The sequence below is a fragment of the Artemia franciscana genome, chromosome 7 (assembly GCF_032884065.1).
Source record: "Artemia franciscana chromosome 7, ASM3288406v1, whole genome shotgun sequence".
In the NCBI taxonomy this organism is placed as follows: domain Eukaryota; kingdom Metazoa; phylum Arthropoda; class Branchiopoda; order Anostraca; family Artemiidae; genus Artemia; species Artemia franciscana.
Window position 1 is genome coordinate 15,947,104 of NC_088869.1, and position 24,867 is coordinate 15,971,970.

Here is a 24,867-nt window from a genome sequence, read left to right on the forward strand (position 1 = left end):
AGTAAAGAGCTCCATTAAGCCAAAAATTAGTTAAAATAAATTAAAATTATGTTTCAAACGTCAAACCATAACAAATCACTATCAATATATAATTAAACTCGAAACGAAAAGAAATTACGATAAATAGCCGAGTCAAACTTGAAACGAGTAAAAATTAACATGAGTACGGCAGATAGCCCCCATACCTTCTCAAGACCAGAACATAATTTGTGCCTAATTGAAAGAATAAACGAATGGCCATGGATTTTCAGTTTAATTAACACATAATGATATTTATTCCATAAAGTTTTGATATTTTTATTTATGAAAGGAAATATGTAAAAATATTTAAAAAGTATTTTGTTTTCAGTGAAGCACAAATTATGTTCTGGTCTTGAGAAGGTTTGGGGTTTATCAGCCGTACTCATGTTAATTTTTACTCTTTTTAAATTTGACTTGGTTGTTTTTTTAATTTCTGTTCGCTTTGAGTTTCATTGGTTTATTCATAGTGAGTTGGGGTAGTTTTACGCTTTGAAGATTATTTGACTTTATTTCAGCTAATTTTTGGCTTAATAGAGCTCTTTATTTTTCTTTGAAAAACTTTTTTTGCTGCAGAAGTTTTTATATTAATTTCTGTTCGTGTTTTATTGACAAAATCTTTTGTAGAAAAAAAAATGAGTTTATATTTTCCCAGTTTATATCAATAATTCATTATTCAGGGTGCTATTTGTATATTGGAGGTACATTCTTAAAAACTTTTAATCCTGACACAAACAGCGTTTTTTAACTGAATTTTGTAACTCCTCAAGATGGCCTAAAAAGTGTCACAATATCATTCCCAAAAGATTCTATCTATGCTGTTTGACCACTTGGATACGCTCACACTCTTATTTTTTACTTAAGTTGTAAGAGTACAAGCAGCAATAGTATTAGACCATGAGGTTTGTAGCATAGTGCTTCTAGTTGTTCTCAATATATTGCTGAGGTGTCTTTTTGGCAACCATAGGCACAATGCTTATGGATTTAGTTTAAACTATAATTTGGTTATAATGAAAAATTGGCAAATTGCATAATTATGGGGTTTGTTATACCCAATATTCCTAAGGACATAGTTGCTGGACCATTTTACTAAGCTGATCGAAATGCCAGTCACAAAAATTTCACTGGATGTGTTTGGAAAATGAATGGACGTGAGAGAAGAGCTGCATCCCTTCCAATCTCTTGTTATTCTCTTGTCATACATTAAAACTTAAAACGAACAGAAATTACTCCGTATATGAAATGGATTGTCCCCTCCGCAATCCCTCGCTCTTTACGCTAAAGTTTGACTCTTTGCCAAAATTCTGCTTTTTAAAACAATTAAAAGCTTTAGCGTAAAGAGCGAGGGATTGCGGAGGGGACAATCCATTTCATATACGGAGTAATTTCTGTTCGTTTTAAGTTTTAATGTCGCTCCTTACTTTCAGTTAAAAAAACTAGTTTTTTTTTATGTAATACGCTAAAGTTTGACTCTTTCTCTCAATTCTACTTTGTTAAACAGTAAAAAACTTTAGCGTAAAGAGCAGGGTGTTGAGAAGGGAACAGCCCATTTCATACACGGAGTAATTTCTGCTTGTTTTAAGTTTTAATGTCGCTCCTTACTTTCAGTTAAAAAAAACTAGTTTTTTTATTTAATTTCTGAACATTTTTGAATTAATGCATGTTTGATTTTTGCTCTCCGCACATAAATTATTAAAATATAATTTGCATATTGATTCTTTTTTTTGGCTAAATGGCTTTCTCTTAGTTTAGATCTGACGATTTTGAGAGATAAGGAGTGGGGAAGGAGGCCTAGTTGGCCTCCAATTTTTCGGTTACTTAAAAGGGCAACTAGAACTTTTAATTTTTAACGAACGTTTTTATTAGTAAAAAAACATACTTAACTTAAGAATTAACTTATGTAACAAACTTCTATATTCTTATATTTTTATTATGTATATGAGGGGGTTTGTCCCTTCGTTAGTACCTCGCTCTTTACATTAAAGCTGAAGTTTTGTCCCAATTCTCTAAGAATGACCCCTGAATCAGAAAAACCGTAGAATAAATAATTGAAATTACTAAAGATACTTTAGCATAAAGAGTGAGGCATTTGGGAGGAGAAGAACCCCTCATATGCATAATAATCTCTTTTTGTTTTAAGTTTTAATGCTATTCCTTACTTTCGATTGAAAAAAACTTTTCATATTTATTTTTTCATTGTTTTTTATAGTAATATTAGAAAATCCTGCGCCCTTTTCATTGAATTTCTCTTCCCCCATGACACATTCTTCCAAGGAAAGATCCTCCCACATAGCCCCCTCCCTTTAACCTCCCCCCCCCGAAAAGACAAACAAAAAAATCCTGAAAACGTCTCTACACTTCCCAATAACCATTATTGCATGTAAACAATGGTCAAAGTTTGTAACTTGCCGCCCCTCCTCCGGGGACTGTGGGGGGGGGGGTAAGTCATCCCCAAGGACATAGGTATTATGGTTTTTGACTATGCTGAACAAAATAGTTGTCACAAAATTTTCATCCATTGACTGTGGGTAAAACATGGGCGCGGGAGGGGGACTAGGAGCCCTCTAATTTTTGGTTACTTAAAAAGGGTACTAGAACTTTTCATTTCCGTTAGAATGAACCCTCTTGCTACATTCTAGGACAACTCGGTCGATACAATGACCCCTGGGTGAAAAAAAAATAAAAAAAAAAAAAACAAATAAACTCGCACCCGTGATGTGTCTTCTAGCAAAAAATACGAAATTCCACATTTTTGTAGATGGGAGCTTGAAATTTTATCAACGGAGTTTTCTGATACGCTGAACACGATGGTGTGATTTTCTTTGAAATTCTATGACTTTTAGGGAGTGTTCCCCCCTGTTTTCCCAAATAAGGAAAATTTTCTGAGGCTCGTAACTTTTGATGACATAGACTAAATTTGATGAAACTCATATAAATAAAATCAGAATAAAAATCTTATTCTTTTGATGTATCTTTTAGTATCAAAATTCCGTTTTTTAGAGTTTCGTTTACTATTAAGCCGGGTCGCTCCTTGCTACAGTATGTTACCACGAACTGTTTGATGAACAGAAGTAGAAGTAACAGTAGTAGTGGCCAATGCAGCAGTAACAGTAGCATTAGAAGTAGGATGTATATATTGCTTTTGTATTACACCCTTTAGACATTCCTTCTACATATAACATGTTTTGATTTTGCTCAATGCTCCCCTCATCGTATCTTGAAAGGCTAATCTGAATGCCACTCGTCTTCTGGGAAATTAAAGTTTAAATATGCATGCCTCAATAAAATACACTGTGCGTAAACAATGAATGAATGCCTATCTTACACCCCTTGTCCTGAAACTGTGATAAATTTGACTTCCCCAAAGACATGATTACTTGACTTTTCAACAAATTTGAAGAAAATAAATCTCTTAAAATACCGATCGGGCATGTCTTGGGGAATGATAGGCTTGAGGAGGGGTTGATTCCCCTCCATTCATTTTTGACTCTTAAAAAGGGTAATAAGACTTTGGGTTTTCAATCAAATGTGCTCCTTCCGATTCAAAACTTTATGTGACCAACCGTTCCATAAGAATCTTATATGCACCGAGGCATAACTTACAATCCTTGCCTACAGGCTCAGGGTTATTGCATCCACCCTAAAGACGTTGTTATAGGATTTTTAGACTGTTGGTGACAAAATGGCAATCTCACAATTGAATTTTAATATGTTTTGGGAAAAGATGATGTCAGGTTGGGGGGCTAGCTCTCCGTCATGTTTGTCTCTTAAAAAGAAACTAGAGTTTTACATTTCAACTTAAATTAGCCTCTTCCAAAGTCAACATGACCACCCCTTCCATTAGAGTATAATATGCTACCAGGGCAAAACTTAAACCCTTACCCTCCGTCTCTTAGTAAGGGGGGATTCTGTCCACCCCAAATTCTTTATTGTATGATGTTTGGACCTTTTTTGAACGATTGGCTATCTCATATTTTTACCGTTAACATTTTTGAAAAATACGAATAAGGGGGGGGGGTCACTCCCGATTACTTTGACTCTTTAAAAAGGAACTAGAAAATCTGATTTCCAATTCAATCAGCCCTTGGCAGAGTTTGTGTGACCAAACTTTCCATAAAACCTTATTTGCCCTAAAAAAATAAATTACGACCTTTGCGCTGAGGGCTGGGTGGGTTGTTATTCTTAAAAAGATAATTTCCAGACCAGAGGTGCCATTCGGGAGGATCAGGGGTGGGCAAATGCCCACCCCAGATTTTCCAGGGGGCCCAATCTTCCACCACAAAGGGCCCTTTGCCGGCCATTATTTCCAACATAGTCCATTCTGTCCAATTGATTTGAAATTTGCCCGCCCCAAGATTTGGTCCAAATGGCGCCTCTGTCCCAGACCATTCAACTATGCTCTATAAAATGGTACTAGTACAACACATTCCACAAACAGTCCCAATATATGTCACCTTACTTTACCCCCAAAAAAAGACATAAGAAGAACCCATTCCACCGCTAGCTCAAAATACGTGACCAATCTTATTTTTTAATAGAATAGCATAACGTTTATATTACATTTTATTGATTCAATATATCGTCTGCTATAACAATACTATTTTAATGTTGTTTTACAGCAAATTCTAAGAATATTACACTGCCGTAGGGCGTTAACCATTCTAGATTTTGACTTTACTTTCATTTTTTTTTTTTTTATGGAGTGAAATTCTCAGGGACAAAACCTTGACTTTTTCATGCACACTAACCACTTCCAATGGATGTTACAGTTTGTGATAGCAGCAATGACGCTTATTAGCCATTTAAACCAATATCTCATGAAAACCCTAAGCATTTTAAGCTTTGAAAAACGGGTCTTTGTAAGGCTCTCTGGTTAAATATGCATATTTACACACAATATGAGATTATATTAAACGTAATTTAGTTGCCCACACATCTATGCTATGTTGGTATCTATTAACTTCTTCTGCTGTGACTGTTGCACTTGGGTTATCCTTAGGATATTATCTAAAATAAGAAGAGCCATCTTAAATCAAACAGCTTTATTTATGTTGTTGGTCTTATTAACCATGATTTCTTTTAAATTTTTCAATGTTTGCCTCCTAGTGTAAAAGCAGATGTTAAGAAATTTCCCCCTCGAAGTACATCTCTTGTAAGAAAATTTAGTAAAACATCCCTTTACGTAAATATGTCCAGTACCGATTGTATTTTACATGTTAGAAATATTAACGTTGTGCCTAGGCTAGCACTAGTTTAGACATAAAGGTGAGCATGTAAAGTTTGTGAACCCTAAAGTTATGTCTTATGCAAGACAGATTGCAAGTGTGTCGCTAACATTTTCCTAAAATAATATATACCCTAATTGTCTCCTCCCGTAAAAGCTAGTCATTTGTCTTATGAAAAAAACCAACAGTTTTTTTGCCAGTTACAATCGAAGCGTATTTTTGGTCTCTTAATGCCCAAAAGAGTCCATTAGGTATAGAAACTCTTTCCAAGAAAACAGAGAAAACCTTGATTCTTTAAAAACTGAAAAAAAAACATTTAATGTATTAAAAAAAGTGAAAAAACATGACATTTTCAATCTAGTACACGTTATACAATGGTTTATTTTAAGTTTATATATCTTATTACAGGAAAAGCACAATGGGTGAATGAAAAGAAAGGCAAATATGTGCTCTTGAATCCGTAGAATCCTAAGAGGCATCATCCCTCTGTTTAAAAAACACAAGAAAAAGAACCTTGATTCAATAAAAACTAAAAATAACTATTTATTTAATGCTGGAAAAAACCTGTCAAAGAAACGTGGTCACGAAACATATAACAGATTACTCATTATAAAATGGATGTTTTGTAGCTCATACATCTTATTACAGGATATATTGAAAAGGTGAATAAAATCTAGATAATTTGTGTTTCTGAAACCCAAAAGAGCCAAATACTAGAGGCTTATAACCCCTATTTTGGGGAAAAATAACAATCTTGAAACTTTAAAATCAAAGAAAAATTCTCATTTAAAGTATGAGAAAGACCCTCAAAGGAATTAGACCGAGAAACTTTCACAGAAACTTGAAGAAATGACAATATGAAAGTTTAGTTTATAAAGTTGATTAGTTTATAAACAAAGAAAAAATGAAAAAAAGGTTAATTGAAGACCAAAAAACAAAGCCCTTGATTTATTAAAAAACCTAAAATGAAACAATAAATTAAAAAATTAATATTTGATTAAAAAACCAAATTCTTATTTCACTGTGTAAAATTTGTGTAAAGATTAATATTTAACCTGAGAGTGTTAGAAAGACCATTTTCAAAGTTTATCCCATGTTCACCTTCAGGTTTGGAAATTTTTTCTTTGATTTCCAACAATGAGCCACGCAACTCCACAAACAAATTTTAAGCCTGGGAATAGTGAAGGTGCTCTGAATTCTCATGGGATGTCTGTGTAACTGGTTAAAATGAGCTTCATATCTGCTAACACAAACTAAAACGTCCACGGGAGGGGGCCTGCGTTCGTGGAAAAATCTGAGTTAGGGTTCTAAAAATGAAAATCCATAAAAAATTGAAACTACGATAAAACGTAGATGGGTTAAAACCCTAAAGTGGAGAAATATTCTAAGTATTGTGATAGGAAACGAAATATTGAAAACGTCATGTTAATCCATTAAAATAATAGCGTTCATATGATATAGTTAGTGGTGTAATGTCTTCTTCTAATAAGTTTTTTAGGGGTACTGTGAGGCGAAACGTAGTGGTACTATTGGGGCAATGTCTTCATCTAGTGTGTCTTCTTTGGAGTACTCTAAGGTGGCACATATTGGCACTAGTGGGAGAATGTCTTCTTTGAATTCTTCTTCTAATTAGTTTTCTTGGGGGTACTGTGAGGTGAAATATAGTGGCACTAGTGGAGGAATGTCTTCTTCTAGCGTGTCTTCTTTGGGGTACTCTGTGGTGAAACATCTTGGCACTAGTGGGAGAGTGTCTTCTTTGAGAGTATCTTCTTGGGAATTCTTCCCTATAAATTTGATAGCTTCATCTTGTGTATCATGGTGAAGGGGAGGGGGGAGGCTTGTGAGAATTTTAATATCTTTGTGTGAATCTTCTTTAAGATACTGCCCTATAAATATGATATCCTCATCTTGTGTACTATGGGAGGAGACTTTCGTGAACTTCAATATCTTTGTATTGGTAAAATACTGCAACTGGTGAGAGTTTTTACACTCAATAAAAATTTATCCTTAAAGTTTATTGAAATAATCCTTTTTATTTAATGGTGTAACTCTAACACTTCAAGTAAGACTAACGAATAGAATGATAAAGTGTATAAAATTTCAGATATGTGGGTTGACTTTCAAACTGTTTGGAGGTGCATTAAACATGGGCTGTGTTTCAATTTCTGTATGAGGTATAAGGGCCTTCTGTTTTAAAAATGATGTAGTCTTAATAACATTTAAGAAAGATCCTAGGGGAATAGAGCGACATGATCTTCAAAAATTTTTGTAGAAATTTGAGTTTTAGAGCGTATTTCTGTGTGATTCTAGCAAACAATAATTTTTTCATCTTAAATTTAATATTGTTATTCATTTGAGTTTGAAATTCCTGAAAATTAATGTTTTATTTGGAAATTAACTGAATTTTTTTTTTGGAAAAATGTATATAATAGTATCGTGAAACACTCTGATCAAACAATATGTCAATAAGTATCGAAGATGTTTGGGGTTTTCAATTGTTAATATATTGGTTTTGGATATTCATAGTGTGGGTGTAATTTTTGAGTGTGCATTTTATTGTTTAATATTTACTATAGTGAAGAGTAATTCTATCAGTGGAATGTAAAATATAATATGCATGTCTACAATATACTTACATACTAGTCTTTTAACTACTACTACTACTACTACTAATAACTCACTGCAGCACCAAGCCGCCTGAGGCCAACACAGCCACGCACGCTCCTTCTCCAACCTAATCTATTTAAAGCCTCCCTCTTTACAACCTCCCAGGAAGTTCCCATTTCCTTTAAATCTTTATTTATGACATCCTCCCAACCCAGACACGGACGACCTGCTTTCCGTGTAGCCCCAGACGGTTGGCCAAAAAGGACAATCTTCGGTAATCTGTCATCCTTCATCCGTAGAACGTGGCCTAGCCATCTCAATCTTTTAAGACGAATCATATTAGGATTTATAATCTAGTGGATCTCCATTCTATAAAGGTGAGAAGGAACTGAATACTATTCTCTAAAGGTAAAAAAGATATGCAGTTTGTATGGAATTGAAACGTTGTTTTAAATGGATATGTGCCTATAGATAAACTTTTCGTTGAAAAGTGCGAGCTAGATATTTCCCAATTCAATTAGAAAGATATTAAGTGTCCCAAATATCTCTATAGAATACATAGTCCCAATGACAAGATACGCTAGGTTAGTGCATGGATTCCAGGACACGTTCCTTCTCGGGATATATATATATATATATATATATATATATATATATATATATATATATATATATATATATATATATATATATATATATATATATATATATATATATATATATGACATTCTATATATAAGACATCCTAGGAAGAAGAGCAAAAGTCGTGGTATAAATTGAGACAATTAAGACCACGCCAAGTGGGTAATGAATGGTTCCAAGTAATACATTTTTTAAGTATATGTGTCTCTTCTATTAACAATAAACAAGGCTATTTCAAAACGCCGTAGCCTCTAGCATATGCATTTAGAAAACACAGTAGAAATATAATCTAAGGAAAAATAGGGCCCTTGCGGGCAAACCCTCAAGCACTAGAAAGGGTTAGTGTACTAAGCTTAGCTACCAGAATCAGATTTTTATCAGCCCAGAAAAATTATACAAAAATAGTCAAACCTTTGAAACATAAATCAAAATGGCCAAATTAAAAAAAGAGTCGAACTTAAAAGTCTTCTGAAATTGAGTGAGAGGCAATGATCGAAAGCATCCCAAGTATGGTATCGATAACCCCGAAAAAAAGGTTAAAACGCTCAAAATATTAAGCAAAATGATAACTCAAAGAAAAGTCGAACTGATAACAATTTTTTTATAAAATGCCTTAGCCGCTACCATATTCGTTTGGAAAATACACAAGAAGTATAATCCAGGAAAAAGTAGGGCCAATAATTTCAATCATTCAACGACTAGAAAAGGTTTTTGCCCTAAGGCTGGCTCCTAAATTCTGAGTTTGATCAATCCAAAAAAGAAAAAAAAATGTTAAAACCTTAAAAATATAAAGCAAAATGCTAAATTCAAAGAAAGGGTTAATTCAAAAGGGACTTGTGGGTTAGTTAATCTGAAGCTCTAGTGCCCTGATCAGAGCGCAAATACGCGCCTCCTTCACACTCATCCTCCTTTCACACTCACACATGTCTTGTCTTCCCGATATACATCTAATAAAATATTGAGACAGATCTTATTTCAAATATACCTGAAATATCATTATGTCAGGGCCTGTGGGGTTCATAAAAACAACCAGAGCCCGAGAAAGAGGATTTCCAGTTAAGCCACTGGGGCATTTGTGGTTTTTATGGAAAAATTTGCGATGTAAGCTTTACTGGTGACTAATTTGGTTGAAATGGGAAGTCTTAGTTCTGTTTTGAGAATTAATAGTGAAGGTGGTAATCATGACCCCACCCCCCCATTACACTTTTTTTTCACCAAACTCATATGATTGAAATTACATGAAGGTAATAATGTTTATTATAGTCCAGAGAATATATAATAATGTCTCCAGGGTTTTAAAAAAGCCATAGAGCCTAGAGAAAGACCTTAGAGCCTAGGCCCTAGAGAAAGGGCAAGGGGTTCGATTTGTGCCCAAAGGTATATAAGGTTTTTATAAAATGGATAGTCGTATTAAATTCAGATGGTTCTCATTTGATTTTGAATTGAAAGTATAGTTTCGTTTTTAAGAGAGAGCAACCCCCCCCCCGCAAATCATTTTCGGAAGCAAACATCCAAACAAAGTTTTCAAATATCAATTAATTTTTGATTTGTTGAAAGGTTCAATGTTTGCTATGACTTCAATTACATGCATACCTAGGGGTATAAAGGTGATATTTTCAGAAAACACTCCTAAGACATTCCAATGTACTGTTTAAAATCTACCATTGGTATGCTGGTTGTCAAAAAGTATATCAGCAATATCTTAGGGATAGATTTATTTGTTAAATTAAAACTTACAACGCTTGTTGAGGGGGATGTTGAACTATCCGCAAGATAATATTTGTATCGTTCTACTAATGCTTCTAACTACTTCTAATACTGCTACTTTTATTATTACTGCTACTACTACTACACTTACTACAGCTAACACTACTACTACTTTCACTCCTTATGTAACTACTATACGGTGCTACTACTAGTGCTGATAAACCTAATGTCATAAAGGTGGAAGTTTTGGGTAATATTGTAACTGTATTGAAATAAATCAAAGCCCACTATTCCCACAAAGGTTGTCAAGATGACGTATCAACAATGCTTGTTAGTTAATGATATTTAGTTAAAATTTTAGGATTTATTAAAGGAGATGTTAAAAAAAGGTGCTACGTGCATACAGCTACTAAGGTCAAGATTTAAATTATATTTAAGCAGATGCTGAACTAAATCAATAAGAACTATGATCATGTAGATTGTCATTAGAGTGACAAAGTAATATCACAATAATTATTTATTGTTGGTGATTTAGGTAGTTTGGGCTTACAAATACTATGACTTTACTTGTTGTCATTTTTGGTTTGATGGTGCTCCTTAGTTTTCTTTGAAAAAGTTTTTGTGTGGTAAAAGATTTTTAAACAAATTAAAGGTAAAGTCAACCAGAGGAAACCTAAGAAATGAAACCTCTTTATTGGTCTTTTTCTTGGGCTCCTTTCCGACTAGCAAGTTACAAAGTTTTATAACTACTTTTATATTTATTGGTCGACATTCATGATATTTATTTTATGGTAGGCTATCTGGGATGGCAAACAGAGCTACACCCTCTTCCGATTAGTTTGCTACTAACTTCAGAATATTAGAATATTTTCTCAGTTTTACATTTGCTAGTACATTTTAGTTTAATACTAAACGAAAGGCTTTACAATTTGACAATTTAGAAGATGATAAAATAGTCTTCAGAAAATAATATCTGAAGTTGCTGATAGTGTCTTAGCCTTAACGAAAAGGTTATATGTTTAATAGAGAAGAAAACTGGCTTCTGAAGTTTGAATTTTTTCCAATTCTTTAAGAATGACCCCTGAATCACAAAGGCAATAATTAGATCTATAATTGGAATAAAAAGCTCTTTTGAAAGTACTAAAAGTACTTTTGCATAAAGAGCAAGGTATTCAGGAGGGGCAAGGCCCCTGCAAATGCGTAATAGTTTCTGATCATTTAATACTTTCAGTTGAAAAAACTTCTTTTTATTTAATACATTATAGTTTTTTAAATATTGCTTGGAAACCAGTGTCCCCTTCATTAAAAGTTCTCTTCCCCCATGAAACATTCCTCTAGGAAAAGAAACTCCCACTTAATCCCCTGCCCAAAAACTCCAATCTAATAAAAATAAATCGCCCTTGAAACGTCTGTAAACTACTTTCTAATAACTAATTCTATATGAAGACAATGGACAGAGTTCATAACTTGCAGCCCTTCGCTCGGGTACTGTTGGGGACCAAGTCGTCCTCAAGACATATATTTTAATTTTTCGACTATGCTGAAAAAATGTCTATATCAAAAATTTTTCCGGTGACTTTTAGAAGAAAAGAGGTTGGGAGAGGCTTTAGCTGCCCTCCAGTTTTTGGATCACTTAAATAGTGCACTTGAATTTTAAATTTTGATTCCAATGAGCCATATGTTGACATTCTAGAGCTACTGGGTCGATATGACTACCTTTAGGGGAAAAAACAAATAAATTCGCATCCGTGATCTTTCTTTTGGCCAAAAATATAAATTCCACTTTTTTACAGATATTAGCCTGAAACCTCTGCACTAGAGTTGTCTGATACGCTGAATCTGAAGGTGTGATTTTCATTAAGATTCTATTACTTTTAAGAGACATTTCTCCCGCTCTTAACTCTCGATAGATAATAGTAAATTTGATGAAACTTATATATTTCAAATTAGAACAAAAATTCAATTTTTTTGATGTGTATATTATTATTAAAATTTAGTTTTTTAGTCTTTTGGCTAAAAACTTAGAAAATTAAAGAATTTGACGGGGATTGCTTTAGGTCAACACTTTTTCAAAACTCTTATTACCTCTCACTCGGAATTATCGTTTAACAAATGTTTTATTCTCAACAGCCCCTAATTTTACCCCAAGAGATTGTATTAGCCTATTTTAAGAGTGACTGACTTTTTCCAATATTTCAGCGGTTTCTGTTCTAATATTAGTTACATTGCAAGGTTGTCATTACCTAAGTTGTCATATTCAAGTTCTGTCATTTTACTATTACCTTCTTATATGCTGGTATATTTTACTAGGCTCATGAGGCTACCAGCTCGAAAAACTAGACAAAATAAAGTGACAAATAATACTACAATATAAAGATAAACTCTTATAAAACGATGCAACAACACTACAGTAATATTAAAGCTACAGCTAGTCCAGTGTTCTCAGTTAAATATCAAATGTGTGTTTATTATCAGATATTGATTAATAGGGAAAGAAAATCATGAAGGCCTTTTAATTTTTAGGATTTGGTATTGATTAAAAAAACCTAGCTCCAAACAAGTTGAGAAAAGACACCATTCCTGTGAATCCTCCGGATGAATATCCTTGGATGGCTGCCTTGATGGACCAATATGGACAACATACAATTGGTTTGAAAGTATAGTCAGAAGCTTATCTAAACTAATTTGTTCACCATTGTTGAAACGTTCAATAATCATGTCTTTAGGGATGTCAACCTCAACACAGTCCTCTGGACAAGAAAGGTCTATGTATATGCTATTGAGAAAGGTGTATGTGTTTGAACTTTACTTTCTAAGAAGACGAAGGTCATTTAGATGATAATTTTAGAGAATGTTGAGGGGAAGGCCTAACTAGAATCAAAACTAGTTAGGTAAATACAAATTGTCAAAAGGTGTAACACAGAATTAATTGAGTATATTAATTTGGAAAAGTCAGGAAATGATAAGGGAGATGATCAAAAACAATATTTGCATGCAACCAATGCTACTACAACTTCCACCATTACTACTACCACGCTACTCCATATACAGTATTGGGAGGATATTGGAACAAAATTGAGACACACATTGTCTAAATAGTGTATCTAAAAAATTGATTTGGGTATTAAGGTGAAACTTTCAGAGAATGCTTAAAGGGGAAGTTCATCTCGACAAAAGGTAATATGTGCACAATACCACTAATAATACTGTTGCTGCTATATTTACTCCTACCACTACTAATACTTCTATTGCAACCACTTTTAAGGCTAAGAGCATTCAGATGAAAATTCTAAAAGGTATATGAGCACACAGGTTATCAAAAGGACATACCAGTAATGTCATAACAATGGCTAATTGTTATAAGTTATATATGTTATAAGGAAATTGTATAAGAGGGTTAGTTAAACTTTGTAGATGATTTTTGGTCAAATTTTTCTAGCATTTTATATCTATTTGGACCCTTATTAAAACATATTTAAATCACCATATTCATTGGAAAGGGGCAATATCTTCTTTTTCGGTGCTATTGCTTTATCCTCTTGTCCTTTCACTCTATTCAATCAACTCCACTTCTTCTACCTTTTGTCTTCTTTTACGTCTTTTACCTTTTGTGTAATACGTATCTAGTACTCATTTCCATTGAAAAAACAATAAAAATTATGAATCGATAAATACTTTATTTGAAACAGGGGACTATTTTATAAAATACGGAGTTTTTTCTTCACCAACTGTAAAATTAAGTATTTTATTTTCTTATCTGGCAAAGAATATACTTCCTTTTTTTCTTTGCTCCTTGGATTCGTTGTAGCTGCAAACATTTTGTAGCCTTAAAGAAAATGAAAGATTTATAGCCTTACACCCTGACGAATATCTAACACAGAAATAATCGTAAAATCTCTAGAGTCATACTTTGGAAAAAAATTTAATGTTCACTTGAAAGATGCAACCAAGTATAGGACACCTAATTTATTAAATGACTTATATAATAACAATAATACAAGCCAAAAATAATTTAGAAACCCTTTGTAGGCTTAGAAGCTGGTTTCACAAAATGAAAGATTTGTTTTCAATTACAATTTAGTCATTCGATATGTTAAATGGAGACTCAAATTTACAAGCTCCTAAAATGGTTCAGTTCATATCTAATAAGATGCTCTGTCTATACTGTGACTTGTGAAAATCCCCCCCCCCCCAAAAAAATAAAAACAGTAACCTTGCAACAAAACTTATTACCTTTATTATTACATTGATATCTTGACTAAAACAAGAACCAAGAAGGATTTGTTTCTCTAATTATATACCCCTTTGCTCTCGATATGGCACTCGAGATATTTTGTTCTTAAAATAACTAAAACCTTTGGAAGTTGATCGAGCATGAAGAAGGGCACATACATCGTAAAAACGCTAGGATAAGCATTAATGTAAAGCATATTAATCGAAGAGCAAAGATTTTTCCGAAAGTAAGAAGCAAGATTAAAACTCGAAACGAACAAAAGTGCTTTAAAAGATTATTCCTTTTCAAATTAAGCATCCCGTGTTTCAGTAGCCGTTCCTAGAAAATTGGGACAAACAGTCAAACTGTAGCGTAAATAGCAAAGAATTGAGTCAGGAGGCGGGGATTCCCCTTCATATAAAAAATAAATTCTGTTCATTTGATTTTTAATTATGATCTTTACTTTCACTTAAACGTTTTTTTTTATTCTGATCATTTTTCAAATAACACCCGTAAATTTGGTTCACCCTCCATTAACTATTACCTTCTCCCTCTCACAGGAAACCCATGCGTAGAAATGTAAACTTGTTCTTCAATGTAAACTGCTTCCCGTAGAACTCTCTCCATACTTTAAAAACCCACCCCCGTAAATTTTCTTTCAGTCAGTTCAGCCTGAAAAATTCTCCTTAGTATGCTTTCATTTGAAAAAGACTAATTTCCAATCATTTCTTCGATCCCCTCGGAAATCCTTTCTTTCCATAAAATTTTTTCCCTGGAAATCCAAATAAGCTGAAAATTGCCCCAGGATAATTCTATCATTAAATAATTCCAAAGATAATTCCCCGGGATAATTTTATCATTAGAAAATATGCAACTGATGAAATTTCAGAGAATAGTTCTGACACTACAATCCTTCAAAACCTTCAACCATTATCACGCATTATTTTTTTCTTCATTCATTCCTTTAAGTAATATTTTAGAATCTTTTTGAATCCCAATGTACTGAAAATACTGTTATAAATGAATTAATTGCTTAATAGTATAAAAAACTTTACTAGAATCAAAGTTTCTCGCAACTTGGCATCCATAAACCAGGCATCCAGTTTACATATTCTTCCGATTATACACTCGGGCTAACATTTAGTATTTTTTCCACTACTTATATGAAAACTATTTAAATAATAAAGTTCATTTAAGCCCAAGTGAATAGGCTTTTTCAAGAAAATTATTATATTGGAAGAGGTGTGAAAAAAATTGACATTAACATATAATATTGCTCCTTATCCCATGTAATGAATTTATAACTAGCTTGAACAAATTAACTACTGATGTTTTCATATATGTCTACTTAGGCAAAGACGCATTTTGTTTTGTAAAGTTTATGACGCAACCCATGGACAACAAAGACTAAACAGTAAACTGATAATATAAGTGTTCTGTTTATAAAACAAAATAAAAGAAAATAGTAACTAGAAATGTAAATAAAAGAAAAGAAAAATAGCGACAATATCAAAGTAACTTATGTTTACACATATATAAAAAAGAAACAGCACAAAAAAGAATCTACATAAGTAAAGTTTGCCTTTCGTGTTCTATCATAATCATCTGTTTCTTATAATTGGTAATGGCTGATTGAACAGTGACGCATGGGTCAGTTATCCCATATTGCTGAATTATCCTACTATTTCTGATCCAAATTCGGAGCTGAAGTAGGAATTTAGCATAACGGAAATAGGTAGAGCAAATTTCTATTTTATCGTTTTCTCCTAATAACTTCCAAAATGGTGCCGATTAAAGAACGTGTGGTAAACATACAGAGGTAAATGGACGACCTAGTAGATGACGATTTAAATTTAGTTTAACAGAAACGATACCAGCATAACTTGTTCGGAATTTCTTGTTTATATGTTTTACTAGCAGTAAACGAGCAGATTTCAAGTTGTCACCTATGGGTAAACCAAGGTAAGTATTAAATTTTGAAGGCATAACATCATGATTTCCGAGTCTTATTGATGGGGATGCTTAGAATTTTTCCAATTAAATTGTCACATTTAACTTTTACTTAAATTAAAATCTAGACCGATATTGTCATATATTTTTTGTAATACGGAAAAGTTTTCTTCCAAATGTGACGAAATTCTGGCGATGTTTACGATGTCATCTGCAAAACAAATCAACGATACATCCATAACTTTATAAATACAAGATGGTTTAACTACTGCTTGGGTTATAATCAAAGTATTATTAAACAAATTGGGAGAAGTGAGAGACCCTTGTTTGATCACTTTCTGTACATATATTAATTTTGCAGTGACCCTAATCTTAAGCTTTAAACTAACATTCAAACGGTTATACAAATTATGTAGCAATTGAATAAAACAGGTACTAACACCGCTATTATACAGTTCTAAGAGGATTTGTGAATGAATACACGAATCTAATGGCTTTTTGACATCATAATGACCTAAGGTCAGTACATTTAGAGTGTTTTTACATTTAGACTTGATTTTACTGGTTATCCGAAGTTCAAACAGCTTAAAGAGTTCGGATGACAGCGTGATCTGTCTATGAGAATGGGTTATCCGGTGGCTTCCCTTTTTAAGAATGGGCACAATAACACCTAAACAAAATAAATCAGGGACAGCAACTTGATTCATCACAATCTGATACGCCACAGATAGATGTTCAAATAATAGATTACTGCCACATAGAAGATGTAGGGCACATAAGTTGTTGGCATCTCTTAAAGATTTTAGTTTTCTACACTATAACGCAGCGTCAAAATTGAAGACCACGAAACTATTTGGCTCTTCGTTATGACACTTCTAAAATGAGTCATAAAATTGCGGTTCTTAGAATCATCGGGATATTTGAACTCGTCCGCAAAATTCTGGACCCACTTGTCCTCACTGTTGTCTGATACCTTTTCCTTATCTGCCTCTCGATGTTTGAGTGTAGCTTCCATAATTTGTTAGGGTTTTCTAGAATCTTTTCCGCAGTTCCTTTTTAGAGATTGAAACAATGACTAGTGAGTTCTTTATTAAAACAGTGTTTTGTGAGCAGATGGATATTACTCAGTATACTAGATTTTTGCTGCTACCGTAATTGCTCTAACTAGTGACGCTAATGGTTTTAAGGTGAATCTCTTAGAAAATGTAAAGGAAAATTTTTATTAAAAGAAAAACCTATATGAACACCGGTTTTCAAAAGGGCATATAAGCAATATCAGAGGCAGAACTAACAATCCACGGTCATTTGCTCTTCAATAAAGTACTAATTATATTCTGGTATTGAGAAAACAGAGGGTTTGTCATCCCTACTCAAATTATTCGTTCTGAATTTGACCTGGTTCTAAATTGTAATTTATGTTTGTTTTGAGTTTGAAATATTTATTGATAATGATTTGTGGTAGTTTTATACTTGAAAGGCTATTTAAATTGATTTTTGCTCATTTTTGAGCAAAAGCGGAGCTCCCTACTCTTTTTTTCAATTTTGTTTTGTTTAAAAGGCTTTTTGAATTGATTATTAGGAATAGAGGTAGTATTAATAGCAGCAGAAGTTTTATTGTACTCTGTTTTGGCTGGTTGAACATTATTCTTATCACATAATGGAACTTTCAGCTTTATATAATTAGCCATTGGTATGTTGTTGGTTATATATCTATTTGACAACTTGTATGTTTTTATGTTCCTTGAAATCTTCAGCTTAATGTATTTAGCTCTACAATTAGTTTCAATAGCTGTTATTGTTGAAGTCGTTGTAGTGAATGCGTAATTCTAATAATATAAGTAGTAGTGTTCTTAAATTACCATTTGGTCAAATGATCTCCCATGTAAGCATTCTGTCATAGTTCTAACTTAATTTCTAAATCCATTCTTGATATACGCAGTTTTGACAAGTTTCATGTGCATAATGTATTTAGATGTAGTCCAAATTTCCCTTCTATATTATGAATAAAGTAGTGTGGCAGTGGTAGCAGCAGTGGAAGTAGTAGCAGTAGCAGTAGTAGTATTTGTGCAACCTGTAGCAGTAGTCACATGCAAATGTTGCCTCTCTGGTCGATATTCATCATCTCTCTTACCGCTTTCTGAAAGTTCAAAACTGATATACCCAGTCAGTCTTGACATAAGTAGGGTTAACACTCCTTATGATTTTTCAAGATTAGAACAAAACTTGTATTTTACTGAAAGTACGTCTCAGTGAAAATTTTTACTTTTGTCGAAGAAATAAATTAAAAATTGTTGAGACTTCAAGCAATAATTGTTAATATATTAATGTGTTACCATGAATGTTCGAAATCTTGCGAATGCCGACATTCATCAGTGAATGTCACCAAAAACATAGTTAACTGGTGTAAGGTCTCGAATACGTGTTAAATATCCTTATTTACAACATTCACTGGAGTGTGTTGATGTTCACCATGCACTAATGGTGAATGTTGAACATTTCTGAGATGTAATTTTTCTTCTCTGTAAATCAGTCGTCATACATTTTTAGCAGTGTTTCTGGGAGGAATGACTAAGATCGTAAAACACACGGTACATTTTTACTGAGAAGACAAAATATTAGTAAAACAAAATTACGCATAGCACAAATTTCGAATATGACTTGGTTGCTGAATTTTTTACCGTCATCTGATTGCAATATTGCTCGACCAACAAATGTTAAGAATACTGAGACAGCAAGAAACTTGTAAATTATGTAATTCAAATCTTATTTATTGTAACAATTTAAACTATTACGACACGTTGAATTGGACAAAACATTTCCATTTTGTAATGACAGCATATACAGCCTTTTTCATCTCTTTATGAATTAGCTGCAGCTGCTTCTGAAAAAAACAAAAACGAATCAACAAATGACCGTCGATTGTTAGTTAAATTGACATATATTAAAAAAAATTTCTTTAAGATTTGGATAATTTTTCATTTATGAAAGTAAAAAAGGTGAAAATATTTCAAATGTATTTTGTTGTCAGTAAAGGGCGAATTGTGTTCTGGTTATGAAAAAGCATAGGGGTTATCAGTCCTACTCATGTTAATTTAGTTTTTTCTTTCGAGTCTTACTCGGCTATTTATTGTAATATTTAATCCTCTTTAGGTTCATTTTCTATTGATAGTGATTTACGGCAGTCTTATGCCTGGAAGATCACTTTACTTCCTTTTTGCTCGTTCTGGGCTTAATGAAGCTCTTTACTTTTCATTGAAAAACTTGTCTAGTAGAAACAGTCTTTTAAATTAATTTATGTTCGTAGTTTTATAGTCTTGTTCATAAAGACATAGTCTTTTCTATGGAAAAACATATTCTATGTCTTTTTAGTTTTCTTTTATATGAATCCATTGAATAGGTTAATATTAGTATGTTGGAGAAAATTATTCACCAATTTTTAATTCTTACACCAACAGCATTTTTTATTTAATATATGAATATACTTCCAGACGTTTTATTTATTTAAATTGTAAGAACTATAAGTGCTTAATAGTAGTATCTACAAAATTTTCAACACAACACCCCCAGTCGTTTTCAATATATTGCTGAGGTGTCTTATTTGCAACTATTTAATAGAATGTCTTTGATCTACTTTTAAAACCACATTTGGTTTTAAAGCTTAATAGGCTAACTGCATAACTTGGGGGATCGATAAACCTAATATCTCTAAAGACATAGTTGCTAGACCGTTTTACTATGCTGAATAAATTAACAGTCTCAAATTTTTGACTGGATGCGTCTGGAAAATGAATGGACTTTTGAAAAGGACTGCTTACCCTCGAATCTTCTGTTACTCTTAAAAAGGGCATCGGTCACTCCTGCTGTAATATAAATTGCAAGGGGAGGACTTCCCCCTTCACATATCTAGTAAAAAAAATTTAAACAACTAAAACAAAGAGATAGCTTTTAAAAATATTTTGTTTTCAGTAAAATACAAATTATGTTCTGGTCTTGAGAAAGAGGTTTTCAGTCCCACTCATATTAATTTTTCCTTGTTTTGAGTTTGACAGGGTTATTTATTATTTTTTTAAAGAGACAAAATAAATTTTAAATGTTTTAATTTTTTAAACTTTGATAAATTATCAAAACCTTAAGGAATATATATCAGTATATGTATACTAAATTTACAATCCAAAACCATTTTTCAATAAAATGCAGATTATGTTCTGGTCTTGAGAGGTTACGGAGGTTGTCAAACATAATTTCCAAACCTTTCAGCTACACTGAAAAAATGGAAAATTTTTATTAGATTTGTTTTGGGAATTGATGGGTGCTAAGAGGGGAATTTTCGCCCTCCAATCGCTTTTGAAAAATAAAAATGGCACTGGCCTTTTCAATTTCCAATCGAACAAGCTTTTTCAAAGTTTCTACAATAATAAATGGTAATTTCAAAATTTCAGACGTATTAGGGGAAATGAGGTTACCCAATCATAAAAAGGACACTAGAACTTTTGATTACCGATCCAATGATCCCCCTCCAAATTTTGAAGATCATCCTTTCAATATACATCTTCTATACCCCTAGAGTATAACTAACCTTGTACTAAGGGTTGTGAGGGGCAGTTATCATCCTTAAAGATATAATTTCCGGGCCTTTCAATTACGTTGAACAAAAAAGCTATTTCCAAATTTTGATTGGATGTTTTTAGGGTAATGTTGGGTGTGGGAAGTGTTGCCCTACAATCTCTTTCGGCTACTAAAAGGGCACTGGCCCTTTCAATCTCCAATCCAATGATTGGATTCTAAGAAAATGATTCTAAGAAAAGAAATGGTCACCTCAAAATTTCTATTAGATCCATTTCGGGAAATATACGAGATGAGGGAGGGGGTATCCATCCTTTGATCACTCCAAGTCTTAAAAAGGGTATTAAAAATTCTTATTATGAGTCCAAAGAGTCCCTTCCTAAATTTGTACGATCACCCTTTCTATATATTCCTTCTATATCTTCAGACAATGATGATCCACAAAGAAAGGATCTGAATGGAGTTATAAATTGATGAATATAATTCTTCTGAATGTCAAAATACCATTAACTATAAAATGACTGAATCTGTTGAATAAATTATAATATCCCAGGTTCAAAAAAAATTAAGAATAAAAATTTATTTTTATTAACAAAATGCACTATAAAGAATTTAAATACATTTCAATATCATTTTTTTTATATCTAAGATATAATTTTAAAAGCACTTAGAAATGGGTCTGCAATTTAAATGCACTACAAAATATTTAAAAACACTTTAATGTCGCATTTTTATATTTGCAGTATAGTTTTAAATGTACTTGGAAAGCAGCCCCAGGAGGAGCTTGAAGGCCACTGTGAAGTCGGATCGCTCTTACCGCAGAGGGTGCAATAGTAGCTGCAGTGGCCAGGTCAGGACAGCACTGGGTGTAAAAATTAATGCTATAATATTAAATAATTACCATTTAAAGATATATAAAAGCAAGGAAAAACAACGACATCAACTCTGCCTTGCGCAGGAAACAAACACGGACATAAAAAAACACTGCTGGGATGGCTAAAAAGGGACCCCGACCTACCTAAGATCCTCCCTACCGCCTACTATAGAATTTCTCCTGACCAAGATGTTGTCTATATTTTGTACACTCATCTGGGTCGAAAATAAGGCTCTGCCAGTGGGGTAGCACTTTCAAACCCCCCGCATACACATATATTTCGTCCGATATGGCTGGCATGGCTTTATTCTAAAGAGCGAATTGCCATGCCTTTTTCGCTTGAAACTAGACTACTTTATACAAAATTTCTAAGAACACTCGTATTGAAATTCTTCATAACAAAATCTGTAAGCAACCCCTTGTAGACTTTTTACTTCCTCATTTTCCATTTGAATGAATGAATGAATGAATGAACTTTATTACCCGTAAAGCATAAAAAACACAAAGTACGGAGTATTATGAATAAATAAACAAAAACAAATACGATAAACAGCGAAGAAATACAAAATTGAAACTAATAAAAGACAATATGGATTAATCAACGAGTATCAATATGGAAAAAAGGCTGCAGAGGGTCATAAACGTGAATAAAGTTGACAGTCTTTTTACATAAATCATCACTGGAAGACCGAATCCGAGAAGGCACATCTACTAAACCAAATCGAGCAATTATTTTTTTGTTTCGGTGCCATCTAGGAAGCCGGAGGAGGAATTTGCAATATCTGAAATAAGCCGTACGTAGAGTATGTCGATCTTTCTTACGAAACAGATGAGCCATGCCTGATAAAAACAAAAGCACAGGGGCGCAATAAGCGTTATAAATCATGCACAAACCGTTGTGGTTATAACGGCTTTTGTTTGGGGATATTTTTCCGTAAGCGACGCGTAGGTTTTTCACGGCTTGATTCACTAGGGATGAACAGGTAGCGGAAAGTGTTGGGCCGAAACACAGACCAAGCCAACTAACTAAAGAAGAACATGGTAGAACTGCAGTCCCAGTAACGAATGGAGTGACCGCATAAGGGCTATTAAAACAAATAAACTCGCATTTAGACGCATTAACTGACAGTCCAATCTTAGATAGTTCATTGGTTAATATAGTAAAATTAGAAAGCAGTCCACGGCGAGTCCGGGCAACAAGAAGAACGTCATCTGCATATGCAATAGAAGACAAACCAGTATTACCGTAAAAAACCGAACTTCTAAGGGGACGCAGGCACGATGCAAGCACGCATTTAAATATACTAGGAGACAATACGGCACCTTGCCGAACTCCCTTATTAATTTTTACCGGGTCAGATATTTGGCCATTCCAGGTAACTTGAATTTTAGACTTTGAATACCAAGAAGACAATAAACTTAGTACGGAAGGATTAACACCTGAAGACGCAAGGGAAAATAGAGCCTGAGAGTGTACAATATTGTCGAAAGCTCCAGAAATATCAACAGTAAGACAGTATAAAGACATTTTAGCTTTTACGGCATCTTTCATGAGTCGGCTTAAAACATGATGTGCATGGGAGCAACCGAAACTTTTCCGAAAACCAAATTGAAAAGGCGTAAAATCACAATTCGACTCAATTTCTGGTAGTAACAAATGTTCAAGCAACTTACTTAAGAAACACGATACTGTAATGGGACGATAATTCATACATGACGTGGGGTCCTTGCCTCGCTTTTGAATAGACGTTACACGGCCACAAAGGAAACTATCAGGAACAAGCGACTGTGCTAAGCAAGACTGGAAAAATATTTGTAAATGGTTAAGTAGAGCAGGACAATCATAAGCAAAAAATCGGTAAGAAAGGCCGTCACCATCAAGGCTATTTGAACGCTTAATTTTTCTTAAAGCCCGGCGAATTTCAGATATTGCTACAGGCTGGACATGAGCCTGCAGGAGACGGTATGGTAAAAGCGGTTTAAGCAACTTATAATAAAAAGACTGAAGAAAACTATTAAATACACTGAACACACGTTTATAATGATCAACAAAATTAGCTAGCTGGAGACAAGATAGGGTAGATGGGGAACATTTCTCACTATTAATAACCTTATTCCAGGAGGCCTTATCGGTGGGGCCTGGCCATGCATTCAAGCGTGCCCTCTTCAAACTGGCCTTAAATTCAAGTTTACATTTTTGTTTCACAGAGAAAACAGCTCCGGAAGATGGTCGGTCACATGATATCCACATACGTAGCCAAAATTTGGCTTTTTGCTTAGCACGTTTTACTTCAGGATCAACGTTCCAATTAGGCTTTCTTGTACCAATCCTAACTTTATCCACAGGCACTGCTGCTTTGGAAGCTGATTTAAGGCAATGGACGATTTGACAATAATAGAAATTTAGATCAACTGTACTTGAAGGCGAGGAAACTGACGTTTGCAGCAGGTGATATGGCACTTTTATGGTCGAGAGTAAAGCAGTTAGCCTAGCAAGGTATAGTGGGACATTAGCACGATCCCAATTCAACTTCATATGCCACTTCGGCTGAGCCGAAAGTATTTTGCCAGATAGCTCACAGGACAAATTGCAGCTAAGAATAAGGTGATCGTCGTCAATCTTCTCTTCGTCCACCCTGACAATCGATGATATTAAGCTGGAACTGGAAGAGATCACGTGATCCAGGTTCGATTTTGAACAGCCTCTGTTATGAATATACGTGAATGGGAGGCTCTTAACTGCGACGTGATATATGCTAGGAAGTGATTCTAGCAAGAGGATTGATCTATCGGAGGTACCAAGAATGTCACAGTTAAGGTCACCAGCTAAAACCCAATTTAGGTCTTTCAAACGTAGACTTTCGAGTAGAGACTTTAAACTGGAGCAACATTTAGCGAAAGATGTGAACGATGCTATAGAACGTCGATCGCAAGGTAAGTAAACGTTCATAAAGGCGGTACTGTCACATTGAATCGCTAAGATGTTATCATCACAATGAATCACAGAGGGCTTTGATGGGGAACGGAAAAAAATTGCTAGGCCACCGGAAGGGCGGCCTCTAGTTTGC

At 33.8% G+C, this 24,867-nt stretch overlaps 1 long non-coding RNA gene across 4 annotated transcripts in view; it reads left to right on the top strand.

Annotated features, from left to right (window-relative positions):
- Positions 1–24,867, top strand: part of LOC136028899 (uncharacterized) — a 90,771-nt gene that overhangs the window by 17,558 nt on the left and 48,346 nt on the right. For 2 of the 4 annotated variants that reach the window (XR_010617909.1, XR_010617908.1), the window contains exon 5: positions 12,723–12,989. This is a non-coding gene — a long non-coding RNA (uncharacterized LOC136028899). Of the gene's footprint in view, positions 1–12,722; positions 14,406–24,867 lie in introns of those variants that run through there. The other 2 variants (XR_010617906.1, XR_010617907.1) reach the window with 1 other exon arrangement.